We start from the raw sequence: 14,618 nt of genomic DNA on the forward strand, positions 1-14,618 counted from the left end.
TTAAGGTTACTCATCTCAGCTGCACTACCATTTACTTTCAAGAATAGTTTCATTCATGGTGATCTCTCGTTCATTTAAACTTCACAAACTGCATCCATGTGATTTAAAAATTAACAAACAGTATGTAGAACAAGTTTAACCTATAGATCAGTCCATTATACTAACAACACAGGGGGGAACAGATTTACCTGGAGACCTGGAAAAAATGGTTCCCCACATGTATATTACTGTGTGTGTAATTATAAAACACTAGTGATGCTGGTGATGTATTTAACTGTTGTTATTATGTAGAACAAGTTTAACCTATAGATCAGTCCATTATACTAAAACACATGGGGGAACACATTTACCTGGAGACCTGGGGAATATGGTTCCCCACATGTATATCACTGTGTGTGTATTTATAAAACACTACAGTGATGCTGGTGATGTATTTACGTGTTGTCAGTATGTAGAACAAGTTTAACCTATAGATCAGTCCATTATACTAAAACACATGGGGGAACAGATTTACCTGGAGACCTGGAAAAATGGTTCCCCACATGTATATCACTGTGTGTGTAATTATAAAACACTACAGTGATGCTGGTGATGTATTTACCTGTTGTCATTATGTAGAACAAGTTTAACCTATAGATCAGTCCATTACACTAACAACACAGGGGGGAACAGATTTACCTGAAGGCCTGGGGAATATGGTTCCCCACATGTATATTACTGTGTGATGAATCTTTTTTTTTTTTACATTGCAAACTACAGGCACACACACATTTTAAGAACAAAATATCTGTATTAGAAATTAGTGTTAAACTAAATTATGCATATATTACAATTATGCAAATATATAATAAAGAGGCCAACACATGACTGGTGGTACCATCTGTCACATCCATCACCGGCAATCTCAATGATCACACAGTCCTTCAATTGATCAATAAAAAGTCACACAATAGTTTTATGGTTACATTAGACTTCTCAATTACAAGTGTAGCTATAATAGATAGATCACTTTATTAATCCCAGAGGGAAAGTCAAGGACATATATAATAGCATGGTGCAATGAAAAAGCCAATAAAATTAAGGCATTATTACTATTTCTTTGGTACCACCAGTCATGTGTTGGCAACCCACCAGTAGAGGAAGATCTTCATTGTCCGGCATGTACTGAAGATTAGACCAAGGTTAACTGTGACGTTATTTCTAAAAAGTTTGCTTGTTGCTGTATTTTATTTTATGTTGCTCTTTTAGTTTATTTAAAAAGTAGATAGTAAATTAATCATTCATTTCTGTTTAGTAACTGCTTTATCCTGGTCATGGAGGATCCAGAACTGTTCCTGGGGAAACTGGACGTATGGCAGGAGTGCACTATGGATGTGATGCTAGTCAATCTCAGGGCACCATCCCCAAATAAATTTGCACGTCAGATTTTATTTTATTTAGTTTTTAAAAAATATATTTTTATTAAGCTATAAATATGTTAATTTTTCAAGTATTTAAGTTTTACTTTGCATTGAGGTGGATTTCTTTATTATACTGTACGTATATTTGCATAATTGTAATATATGCATAATTTAGTTTAACACTAATTTCTAATACAGATATTTTGTTCTTAAAATGTGTGTGTGCCTGTAGTCTGCAATAAAAAAAAAAAAAGAATCATCACACAGTAATATACATGTGGGGAACCATATGGTCTCCAGGTAAATGTTTTCCCCCTTGTGTTGTTAGTGTAATTGACTGATCTATAGGATAAACTTGTTCTACATAATGACAACAGGTAAATACATCACCAGCATCACTGTAGTGTTTTATGAATACACACACAGTAATATACATATGGGGAACCATATTCTCCAGGTAAATCTGTTCCCCCCTGTGTTTTTAGTGTAATTGACTGATCTATAGGATAAACTTGTTCTACATAATGACAACAGGTAAATACATCACCAGCATCACTGTAGTGTTTTATAATTACACACACAGTGATATACAGGGTGGGCCATTTATATGGATACACCTAAAAAAAATTGGAATGGTTGGTGATATTAACTTCCTGTTTGTGGCACATTAGTATATGGGAGGGGGGAAACTTTTTAAGATGGGTGGTGACCATGGCGGCCATTTTGAAGTCGGCCATTTTGGATCCAACTTTAGTTTTTTCAATGGGAAGAGGGTCAGGTGACACATCAAACTTATTGAGAATTTGGTTTTAACGTAACTTTATTCTTTCATGAGTTATTTACAAGTTTCTGACCACTTATAAAATGTGTTCAAAGTGCTGCCCATTGTGTTGGATTGTCAATGCAACCCTCTTCTCCCACTCTTCACACACTGATAGCAACACCGCAGAAGAAATGCTTGCACAGGCTTCCAGTATTCGTAGTTTCAGGTGCTGCACATCTCGTATCTTCACAGCATAGACAATTGCCTTCAGATGACCCCAAAGATAAAAGTCTAAGGGGGTCAGATCGGGAGAATTTGGGGGCCATTCAACTGGCCCATGACGACCAATCCACTTTCCAGGAAACTGTTCATCTAGGAATGCTCGGACCTGATACCCATAATGTGGTGGTGCACCATCTTGCTGGAAAAACTCAGGGAACGTGCCAGCTTCAGTGCATAAAGAGGGAAACACATCATCATGTAGCAATTTCAAATATCCAGTGGCCTTGAGGTTTCCATTGATGAAGAATGGCCCCACTATCTTTGTACCCCATATACCACACCATACCATCAATTTTTGTGTTCCAACAGTCTTGGAGGGATCTATCCAATGTGGGTTAGTGTCAGACCAATAGCGGTGGTTTTGTTTGTTAACTTCACCATTCACATAAAAGTTTGCCTCATCACTGAACAAAATGTTCTGTGTAAACTGAGGGTCCTGTTCCAATTTTTGTTTTGCCCATTCTGCAAATTCAGTGCGCCGATCTGGGTCATCCTCGTTGAGATGCTGCAGCAGCTGGAGTTTGTAAGGGTGCCATTTGTGAGTAGCTAATATCCGCCGAAGGGATGTTCGACTGATGCCACTCTCCAGTGACATGCGGCGAGTGCTACGCTGTGGGCTCTTGCTGAATGAAGCTAGGACCGCCACTGATGTTTCTTCATTAGTGACAGTTTTCATGCGTCCACATTTTGGCAAATCCAACACTGAACCAGTTTCACGAAACTTGGCAAGCAGTTTGCTAACTGTAGCATGGGAGATGGGTGGTCTCGTAGGGTGTCTTGCATTGAAATCTGCTGCAATGACCCGGGTACTGCGTTCAGACATCAACACAATTTCTATCCGCTCCTCACGTGTTAACCTCTGCGACATGTCAATGGCTGTAAACAAAGAGAAGCTTGTAAATAACTCATGAAAGAATAAAGTTACGTTAAAACCAAGCACACCATTGTTTTTCTTGTGAAATTCTCAATAAGTTTGATGTATCACATGACCCTCTTCCCATTGAAAAAACTAAAGTTGGATCCAAAATGGCCGACTTCAAAATGGCCGCCATGGTCACCACCCATCTTGAAAAGTTTCCCCCCTCCCATATACTAATGTGCCACAAACAGGAAGTTAATATCACCAACCATTCCCATTTTATTTAGGTGTATCCATATAAATGGCCCACCCTGTACATGTGGGGAACCATATTCCCCAGGCCTCCAGGTAAATCTGTTCCCCACTGTGTTGTTAGTGTAATGGACTGGTCTATAGGTTGAACTTGTTCTACATAATGACAACAGTTAAATACATCACCAGCATCACTGTAGTGTTTTATGAATACACACACAGTAATATACATGTGGGGAACCATGTTCCCCCAGGTCTCCAGGTAAATCTGTTCCCCCCTGTGTTTTTAGTGTAATGGACTGATCTATAGGTTAAACTTGTTCTACATACTGTTTGTTCATTTTAAAATCACATGGATGAAGTTTGTTAAGTTTAAATGAACAAGAGAGATCACCATGAATTATTCTACTACTTATTGTCCTGTGCGATATAGTTTATTTGTATCTGCACCAAAACTTTATCTTGTGTGACAAAACGAGAAAAAACAAACTTGTGTCTGAATATGAGCATGTCCTGTATTAGGATATACTGTATATATACAAATAAATATGACACGTTAATTCTAGTTGTTTGACAGCAAATGTGAAAACCTCCGACTTGCGGTGGAGCAATAAAACCTCTGACAGTAGTTCACTCAATACTTTAAAGTATGTATTTAATCACAAACTACCTAACATACAACATGAAATTTGAAAAGAACATACCGCTATAAACTTACACATATTCCAAATAAACCGATGCTCAACGAAGCGACAGAAAAAAACGTCATGATTTTTGCACATGCGCGTTAAAGGGCAAACAGCGACAGAAAAAAAATGTCATGATTTTTGCACATGCGCGTTAAAGGGGAAACGGGGAACTGAATTCTCCGTAACACCGGCGGTGGTGGGGGGGCCAGAGGGGTGGCCGAAGATTACTTTATGGTGGCCATGGCAACCACTGGCCACCCCCTGGCTCCGCCCCTGCCAAGAAGAAAGCAAAAATATCTTTTCACTAAGGAAAATGACAAAAATAGTAACGCACAGTAACTTGGATAAGTAACTTTAATCTGATTACTGGATTGGAAATAGTAACGCGTTAGATTACTCGTTACTGAAAAATGTGGTCAGATTAGAGTAACGCGTTACAGACCATCAGTGAAGGAGTGGCACCATTTGTGGAGTGCTGCCTGGATGGTTGATCTTCTGATATGATTTTAAAGTTGCAGCCACTTATCTGATTGTTGTTCGGTAATTATAGAATGCTTCGTTTTATTTTATTTCCTTAACTGCTTTATGCTGGTCAGGGTTGTGATGGGACTGGTTCCACCGGAAAACACAGGGAACAAGGAATGCCCTGGACAGGGTGTCAATACATCGCAGGGCTCGCCAATCCACCAGACATAGCTTATAATGTCTGTGTATATGCCTAGCCAGCTGAAAGCTCTTTACTGGTGTAAAATCCACTGTGGTTAGAGACTAATGCTATATCCACCCTTTCCTGTTTGTACAGAGTTGCCTGAAGTTTAAGGACTTTAATAAGTATGTATTGCCATCTAGTGGTGTATTTGTATAGTGCATAGGGTAAATTGCACAGTAAGCACGTTTATAAGAGCTGTTCATACTGCACTGGGGATCTTTTAGATCCACACTGCATACTGCTAAAAGTTTTCCATGTAGAATTACTTGCTCACTGCATATTTGAAGTCACACATTTAACTCTGAGCGTTAAATGTAACACTTTTAAAGTGTTTATATGGAAACCACCAGCAAAGTGTTGTTACACTTTAAGTTCCACTTCATTGTTAAAGGTTTATACTACTGGAGTGTTAGAAATTGTGTAAATACTGTGTGGGTGTTTAAGCGCACCATCTATATGATAAAATTAATTAATAACAATGCAGGAGTTAACTACACAGACCAGGTTATAAAGTGATGATCTAAATTCTGTACAACACTACACTACATCAGTGTTACTGATGTTTTAAAATGCAAAAAAAAAAATCATTACAAACAAATAGTACAGCCAAGCCTTCAGCTTAATCAGCTTACTTACTATTTTACAGCATGACTAGTCTATCAGTTAAACAAAAAGCCACATAAGTAAGCCAGTCATCTTCAACAAAAAATGTGTCACTGCCATATGGCATCTGAAAGTCAAAAGGTCTGAAATATCTCCACTTATTGGGTTTGATTACAGAGAGATGCTGCTCTTGCTCAAGCACACAAAATTGCATGAATATGCTCAATAGCTGTTGTTTGTATATCTGTAATAAATGTCATTTCTCAACAGTATGGTGACAATTTTACTGAACACTGACTTCATTAACAACATTAGTGCAGCAAGACCAGTGTGATACTTAGTACCGCCACATTTTACCCAAGTAGCTTTGCTTCATACCTCATAGTCCAAACATGTACCAATGGACCAATTTGGCAAATACATTTAGGATAATCATGAATCATTAAATCATGTTTTGGAATCAAATTATTTTGAGGGTACACTTCTGTAAACAAACCTACCTCAATGATGCCATGCATAATCTCAAAAACATTGGTATCTGTCACGCTAAAACAAGTTAAACAATTAAAAATATCATCTTGTTTAATCCCATAGCAAGAAGTGTTGCCAGGATTCTGCACAAACATGTTGTAATGCTACAACTTTTTGGTCTGAGTTATGTTTACTGATGTTTTGGTGAGCAGAATGACCTGTGGGTCATCTGCATTGAGCACTGTCCGAACAGTGGCCTTATCAGTAAGACACATCCTGCAATAAGAGTAAGCAAAGATTCTACATAGCCAAGAATACCATTTAACCCTAATCTACCATTTAACTCTTTCTGAGAATGACACTTTCATTCCATTCAATACAAACATCCAAGTTTATGAATAACCTTGTTTAGATCTCAAGAAATGTGCTATTTCAAATTCATCATAATAAACTTAAATTTGTATGCCATTTTGCTACTGTGAATATAGTGGATGCTGTCTGTAATAGTTCCCATCACAAAAAGCATGGTGAATGTCATTTATATAGAATGATAAAACTTGCTTGCAAACTTTCTTGTTCTTAAAAATAAACTCAAAAGTCTTCAGCAGGGCTTTATAAACGAAAGTGTTATTGTATGAGAGGCCGTGTAGGCCATAATTCTGAGTTGAATTCTCTCACACACACTATCATACTTTCTCACACATACCATCATTCTCTCTCACACACACCATCATACTCTCACACATACCATCATTCTCTCTCACACACACCATCATACTCTCTCACACACACTATCATACTCTCTCACACACACCATCATACTCTCTTACACACACCATCATACTCTCTTACACACACCATCATACTCTCTCTCACACACTGTCATACTCTCTCACACACACCATCATACTCTCTTACACACACCATCATACTCTCTTACACACACTGTCATACTCTCTCTCACACACCATCTTACTCTCTCACACACACCATCATACTCTCTCACACACACTATCATACTCTCTCACACACACCATCATACTCTCTCACACACACCATCATACTCTCTTACACACACCATCATACTCTCTCATACTCATCATTGTAGTATATGTGAAAGAGCATAGTAATCCATGTATGAGAGTATGATAGTGTGTAAGAGTGAGTATGACAGTGTGTGTGAGAGAGTATGATAGTGTGTGTGAGAGAATGATGGTATGTGTGAGAGAGTTTGATTGAAACGGAAACGAGTTTGATTGAAAAGGAAGTAATATTAAATTCTCAGTACCTGATTGGTAGAAGACGCGGGATTTCACACACGTCCCGCCTTCCTCATTATTACTGATAGGAGAGGATAGCGGACCGAGAGTGAATCAATGGAGCATCGGCCTGTTAACAACATTTTAAACTTTTCCACCGCTGCCACATCCATGTCAGAAATGTGGATTTAAACCCGACAGCCCGACAGGAATCTAAACGCGGCCGCGGAGGAAGAAATGCGGTGAAGCTTTATATCCGAATCATCAGTGATGCGATCTCCATATCAGCCTCAACCTTAGAGAGCAGAGGCTCCAGAGTCAGGGACAGGTGAGTTCACTAAACATGATTCAACTCATTTAGCTTCTGATAGATTCGGGTTTAGATTGGGATATTTTATAAATATTCGTCTTTGTAAGGGACCGTCTGCAAATTACACGTTTTAAACGTTCTAGTAATGCCAAACTAAGTAAGTGAGTTCTCATAAAGCACATTTATAAGAAACTCTGTCTTGGAAGCTTTCTTAAAGAACAATAAATAAAATTACTTTATCATTTTAATGGCTATAGTTACATTAATGTGTCAATACTGCTGCACATGGAACGCTACAGACTTACAGTCTAACATTTCAAAATCTGTCTCAGTGCTCATTCTAACTTGTACTGTTAAAGTTTGTTATATTTCTTTTATTACAGAAAAGTTATGTAATTCATTATAAGTTGAGACCAAGCTCTTTTCAGTAACTGTTCTCTAAATATTTGATTGTATTGGGTGAATTGCTATAGACTGGTTTTGAAACTAAATTAAATTTTTGTGTTTTCAGTATTGAACTTTTGATGGCATGTGGAAACAAACTGGTTTCACCAAAGTTGCACGAGGGCCAGAAACTAAATGGCTTCATGATTCACAATACATTTACATCAAAGGCAGTGTACAGTAGACCATTACACATTTACGGTAAGTTATTGAAAAATAATGTAAGCAGTATGTTTATATTGTATATTAATAATAATAAGTAATTTGTAGCCCCCCCCCCCCCCCCCCCCAACATTTTCTAAATGCATTGTGTGTGTGTGTTTTTTTGTTTTTTGTCACCACAGATTTAGAGGACAGTGGTGTGGAGGTTGACACGACAACAGCATCTAGTGACCACACCAGTCATTGTATGACTACAAGGGCTAAGGATACCTTAATCCACCTGAGTGACAGATTATTTGCTGTTGAGACTGTTCTAAAATATTTGGTTTCTGCATGCAACAATAAATAAGAAAGATTTGTTTGCTTGGGACAAGATCTTTGTTAACCAGTCTAATAGTGATTTCCTGACCTGTCCATAACTTAATAATAAATATCTAAATATTATATTGGGTGTCCTCATTTTTTTACATTACTGCATTGTTTCATTTATCAGAAATACTTTATGAAGTTTTAATTACTATCACAAATAACTCTAATAACCATAACTAATTGGGAATTTGAACATTGTAAATTCTTTGGCCAGTTGCACGCCCGTGACGGAAGGCATGTCCATTTGGGTCAAGCACTTGCAGCGCATGCCAGTGCTGTTTTCTGATGTTGTAAGACTGTAGTCCTCCTAGCACGTACCTTTCATCTGCATTTGGGGTGGTTTGAAGAATCTTATTAACAATGTCAGCCAAAGCTGCATCAGACATTGCTGTATACTCTCTCTCACACACACACGTCAGTTAACCAATTTGAAGTTGCTGTCTGTGCCTGTATAATTTCCTCCCGATGATTCTAACGGAACCAAGCAACGAATTTCAAGAGACAAACCAAAGGTAATTTGTTTATGTAGTATATTGTACTGATGGCAACCAGGATGACCAGTTCTGATTGTTGGAGGTACTCTTGGAGTAAATATATCCCTGTGTGTAATTTCTACTGATCTTGAGTTTTCCTATGAATTTTTTAGGGAACAAAAACATGCATAAAGTGCCTCCAGTGCACCCAGACTTCATTGACTGTCACCTCCTTCTAACTGCTGGCTAATTAAAAGAAAGTAAAAAGTTGTCAGTGTTTATCCATTAAGCTCACAAAATAATATTTCCAGAATCATGCTGGTATGTCCCATGCTGTCAGTTTTCCTTTCAATGTTCTAAATGCATCTCATTGTGATGGACAAAAATAGTAAAACGTCCTCCTCATTACCATTTATTTCCACAAACCAAAGTGACCTTGTAAAAAAAAAAAAGGTAGAAAGTAAAAATATCATGGCTAGCTCAACAAAGCTAAACAAAAGTGTAAATTCATTGTTAAAAGGTCTGCTGCCAGATTGAAATGTTTTTTGTAGACCAATTTATGTGCAGGCTCTGTTCTTACAGCTGTATATCAATCAGGTAATCTGACTTCCTGTCCTCCTTCAAACACCTTGATGGTGTGCGAGAGAGTATGATGGTGTGTGTGAGAGAGTATGATAGTGTGTGTAAGAGAGTATGATAGTGTGTGAGAGAGAGTATGATGGTGTGTGTAAGAGAGTATGATAGTGTGTGAGAGAGAGTATGATAGTGTGTGTGAGAGAGTATGATAGTGTGTGAGAGAGAGTATGATGGTGTGTGTGAGAGAGTATGATAGTGTGTGAGAGAGAGTATGATGGTGTGTGTAAGAGAGTATGATAGTGTGTGTGAGAGAGTATGATGGTGTGTGTGAGAGAGTATGATGGTGTGTGTGAGAGAGTATGATAGTGTGTGTGAGAGAGTATGATGGTGTGTGTGAGAGAGAATGATGGTATGTGTGAGAGTATGATGGTGTGTGTGAGAGAGAATGATGGTATGTGTGAGAGAGTATGATAGTGTGTGTGAGAGAATTCAACTCAGAATTATGGCCTACACGGCCTCTCATATTATTGACTGGTACTTGTTCATACATTCCAGAGTTTTGTTTCTTAAATCATATCTTACACTTAAATGCATTGGCTCCACTACCCACATTTCTCCATTTAGTGTTTAAAGGACTAAAGGAATTTTTTGAGGGCACTATCTTTAATACTTGGCCAGCTTCTGTATATGACACCGAGGCAATACTGCTAGAATAACTGGATCTCTGTCATCAACACTTGTCAGGTGCCTTCTAAAACTGGTTTAGACTGAAAACAAAATGAACCTTGTTGGTAACAGAAGCAAGGAGGTGAGGCTGCAGCTGTCTGTCCATCTCTATCTGCTTATTCAGGCTCCTGCAATAATACAAGTATGCATAAAATCAGAGGCATTCTACTTATCTAGACAAAAAGCAAAAGTGTTTCTAAAGTGTGGTTCAACTAAAAAAGCTGTGATAAAGATCTGCCATACTTTGTAAAACATCACAATATTACAGTATCAGAAGCTTATTAGAGGTTATCAGTGCAAAATGTTGTTACCCAAAGTACTGAGGCTGGAGTTTGAATAATAGGGCACATGGACATTTGTCAGGAGAACTAGATGTTTTCATTTATACTTTAAATTATGTCAACATGTATTCTTAAAACTGCTTGTATGCATTAATAAATATTTATTCTCTCTATAAGGAGACTTCTGGTTGTATTTATTTTAATCCAATTATATACACAATGCCGTAATAACTTTGGTTTGAGGTATAGTAACATTGATGAGGTAGGCTGAATATGTACAGTTGCAACTGTAAAAGGACGATTTGTGATGGCTTTAAAGTCGTTGACACACAAGTTGAAGTTCATTGAAAGAAGAGCAATGAAAGAAGAGAATCTGCGCCAACGGAAAACCGACAAAAAAGCAGCTATGGGGAGGAAATCATAATTTAGAAAAAGACACATCTATATCTGGAGCGAATTAACACTCAGTGAGGTGCAGACATTGTCAGTTAAAGGAACCAACACTATGACAGTCATCTTTGTCTCTATGCCTCCCTGCCAGCATCAGTGGCATAGAAGGTGGGCAGCACACTCCTGGGATGAGGGTACATGTATAAACAGAATACACAGGGAGCGTGAGTTACATTTCACCACTGTTGACTCTGCTTTTTTGGAGAAAGACATCCCTTTCATCTATTTTATTCTTTACTCACATTTTCATTTTTATATACGTTCCTGTTTATTCCATGGTGTCTTATCTCTAGTTGTATTATTTTATTTTCTACCTTTTTGTTTTGTTTCTTTGCTCTTGCTGTTTCCACAAATTTTTTTATTTTATGTTTGTTTGTTCATGTGTTTTCCTGGATCTACACCTTTAAACCATAGCTGGGTGAATAACCATCATTGTTCAAGCTTTATTTCTAAATTTCTAATCTTAAAACAGAAGGTTATTTTTCCTCTGCTTCCTCTAAAGATTACAACAATATGCAAAATAAAATAAAATCAAAATGCAGGCGAAGTATCTTTATTTGTACGTTTTTCCCTTCTCCCAATCTTGTTGCATCCAATTTCCTGATTGAAATTTTCTTCATTGCTGCAGTGACCCACCCTAAATGAGGAGAGTCACAGAATATTAGCTGAAGCAATCGTGATAATTTACCAAGGTAAGGTTGAGAAGTGGCAGATCTTACACAAAGAGTAAATGGGTAGAAAAGAGGAAAGAGGAACTGAATAAAAAGGTAGGTGAAAATAATATTTTACAACCCCAAATCAGAAAGGCTGGGACAGCTTGAAAAATGCAATTAATAAAAAACACAGAGTTTCTTATATTTACTTTTATTTTATTGCAGACAGTTTGAACCTGAGATATTTTATGTTTTGTCTGGTCAACATCCATTCTTGCAACACATTCCAAAAAAAGTTGGGACAGTAAAGCATTTACTACTTTGTAATATTTTGTTTTTGTAATGTGTAATTTCTTTTTCATCACACTTAAAAGACGTTTTGGATACCAAGAGATTTAGTGTTTTAGGTTTTATTTTGCCCCTATCTTCTAGCAAACACGTCTTAAGATGTGCAACAGTACGGGGTCGTCGTTGTCGCATTCTTCGTTTCAAAATTCTCCACACATTCTCTATTGGGGACAGGTCAGGACTGCAGGCAGGCCAGTCCAGTACCCGTACCCTCTTCTTACGCAGCCATGCTTTTGTAATGTGTGTAGCATGTGGTTTTGCATTGTCTTGTTGAAAAATGCATGGACGTGCCTGGAAAAGATGACGTCTTGAAGGCAGCATTTGTTGCTCTAAGATCTCAATGTACTTTTCTGCATTAATGCTGCCATCACAGAAGTGCAGATTACCTTTGCCAAGGGCACTGACACAGCCCCATAACATAACAGACCCTGGCTTTTGGACTTGTTGCTGATAACAGTCTGGATGGTCCTTTTCGTCTTTGGTCCAGAGCAAAACCATTTTTTCCAAAAAAAAAAAGACCTGTAATTCTGATTAATCTGCAGTACCGTCTGAGGGATTGAAGATCACAGGCGTTCAGCTTAAGCTTGCGCCCTTGGCCTTTACGCACTGAAATTCCTCCCGATTCCTTGAATTGTTTAATAATATTATGCACTGTAGAGAGAGAAATATGCAAATCCTTTCCAATCTTTCTTTGAGGTACATTGTTTTTAAACATTTCAATACTTTTCTCACACACTTGTTGACAAACTGGAGATCCTCTGGCCATCTTTGCTCATCAAAGACTCAGCCTTTCCTGGATGCTGCTTTTATACCAAACTATAATTACAATCTCCTGTTGACATCACCTGTTTGGAATCACATCATTATTTAGTTTTTTCACCTCATTACTAGCTCTAAATTGCCCCGTCCCAACTTTTTTGGAATGTGTTGCAGGTCTGAAATGCAGCAATGGAGGTATATTAACAAATGAAATAAAAGTTGAGCAGACAGCTCAAACTGTCTGTAATCAAGTAAAAGTCAAAGTAAATGTAAGTAACACTGCATTTTTATTTTATTTGCATTTTTCATACTGTCCCAACTTTTTCTGATTTGGTGTTGTAGATAGTACTTAATAAAATTTAACATTACGAAAGATCAAAACACCTAACTGGATTACGTGAAAGCACTAAGACAGGAAAGTATATTATGGTAGAGCTGGGCATTAACTAAAAAAAAAGAGGACATCTGCTTCTGTAACAATTCAGGAAGAGAGTTTACCACATATATTTTGGTTCTCTATAGTCACAGACAGAATATAGTGCTGTCTTTTTACTTCCTGTAGCTTACAAGAAAAGCAGTCCTTCGACATAGATAAGGTTTCAAAAGATATCTGACAAAATTAAAACAATTAAATAGATGAAACAATAGATAAAAATCTATTGTTGGATTAAAATCGAAAATATATATGCGTTTTTTGGTCCTGGAAATTTGAATCAGGATTAAAAGTTTTCAAAAAACAGGCCCCTGGTCATTTCGAGGCGGTAATACCCTAACGTTGTTTTGAAGAGCAAACGGGAGCAGGCGACAACGTAGAAGAAGAAAAAGAAAACACAACGAGGAAGAGTGCTGTAACACTTAGCATTTATTGATAGGCGTATTGAGATTTTTTATTTAATCCACAGAAGAATTAAATGTTGTTTTATAGTTTTTAGATGTGTTTATGAAAGGCTACCGAGACGCAGTAGATACACGTGTACAGATTGGAGGTACGTGGGTTTGGTCTGGTGTTAGTTTTTTTGTGTTGTTAGAGTGCTCCGGATCAGTCCTGTCATTAGTATTTAGGCTGTCATTTTAGTATTTAGTGGTCATTACATTCTGTTTTTGTTTACACGTTTGTTTACAATTATTTTTTTATTAACAAAAGGGCACTTCTAAAACGTAATGATAAAAAAAAAAAATCATATATATACAGTGCCTTGCAAAAGTATTCACCCCCTTGACTTTTTACCTCTTTTGTTAAATTACAGCCTGTAATTTAAATGTTTATTTAATCTGAATTTTATGTGATAGATCTGCACAAAGTAATTTAAGTTGGTGAGGTGAAATGAGAAAAAAATATATATGTATATAAAAATTTTAAATAATAAACTGGAAAATGGCGTGTGCGTATGTATTCACCCCCTTTGCTATGAAGCCCCTAAAAAGTTCTGGTGCAACCAATTACCTTCAGAAGTCACATAATTAGTGAAATAAAGTTCACCTGTGTGCAATCTATGTGTCACATGATCTGTCAGTATCTATACACCTTTTCTAAAAGGACCCAGAGGCTGCAATACCACTAAGCAAGAGGCACCACTAACCAAACAAAACCATGAAGACCAAGGAGCTCTCCACACAAGTCAGGGATAAAGTTGTTGAGAAGTAAAAGGCAGAGTTGGGTTATAAAAAAATTTCCAAATCTTTGATGATACCCCGAAGCACAATCAAATCCATCATCATCAAATGGAAAGAACATGGTACCACAACAAATCTGCCAAGAGGGGGCCGTCCACAACAACTC

At 37.4% G+C, this 14,618-nt stretch overlaps 1 protein-coding gene and 1 long non-coding RNA gene across 4 annotated transcripts in view; both read left to right on the forward strand.

Moving 5' to 3' along the window:
* The first annotated feature begins 7,240 nt into the window (after nucleotides 1-7,240).
* On the forward strand, nucleotides 7,241-8,609 carry LOC134330793 (uncharacterized). Its single transcript, XR_010015047.1, has 3 exons — nucleotides 7,241-7,615; nucleotides 8,109-8,242; nucleotides 8,386-8,609. It is a non-coding gene; the product is annotated as an uncharacterized LOC134330793 (long non-coding RNA).
* Nucleotides 8,610-13,750: 5,141 nt separating this feature from the next.
* wdr41 (WD repeat domain 41) overlaps nucleotides 13,751-14,618 on the forward strand; it is a 60,954-nt gene continuing 60,086 nt past the window's right edge. For all 3 annotated transcript variants that reach the window (XM_063012205.1, XM_063012203.1, XM_063012204.1), the window contains exon 1: nucleotides 13,751-13,824. The gene's annotated coding sequence lies outside the window, so the exon portion shown is untranslated. The remainder of the gene's footprint in view (nucleotides 13,825-14,618) is intronic.

Source organism: Trichomycterus rosablanca, chromosome 16 (genome assembly GCF_030014385.1).
Source record: "Trichomycterus rosablanca isolate fTriRos1 chromosome 16, fTriRos1.hap1, whole genome shotgun sequence".
Classification (NCBI taxonomy): domain Eukaryota; kingdom Metazoa; phylum Chordata; class Actinopteri; order Siluriformes; family Trichomycteridae; genus Trichomycterus; species Trichomycterus rosablanca.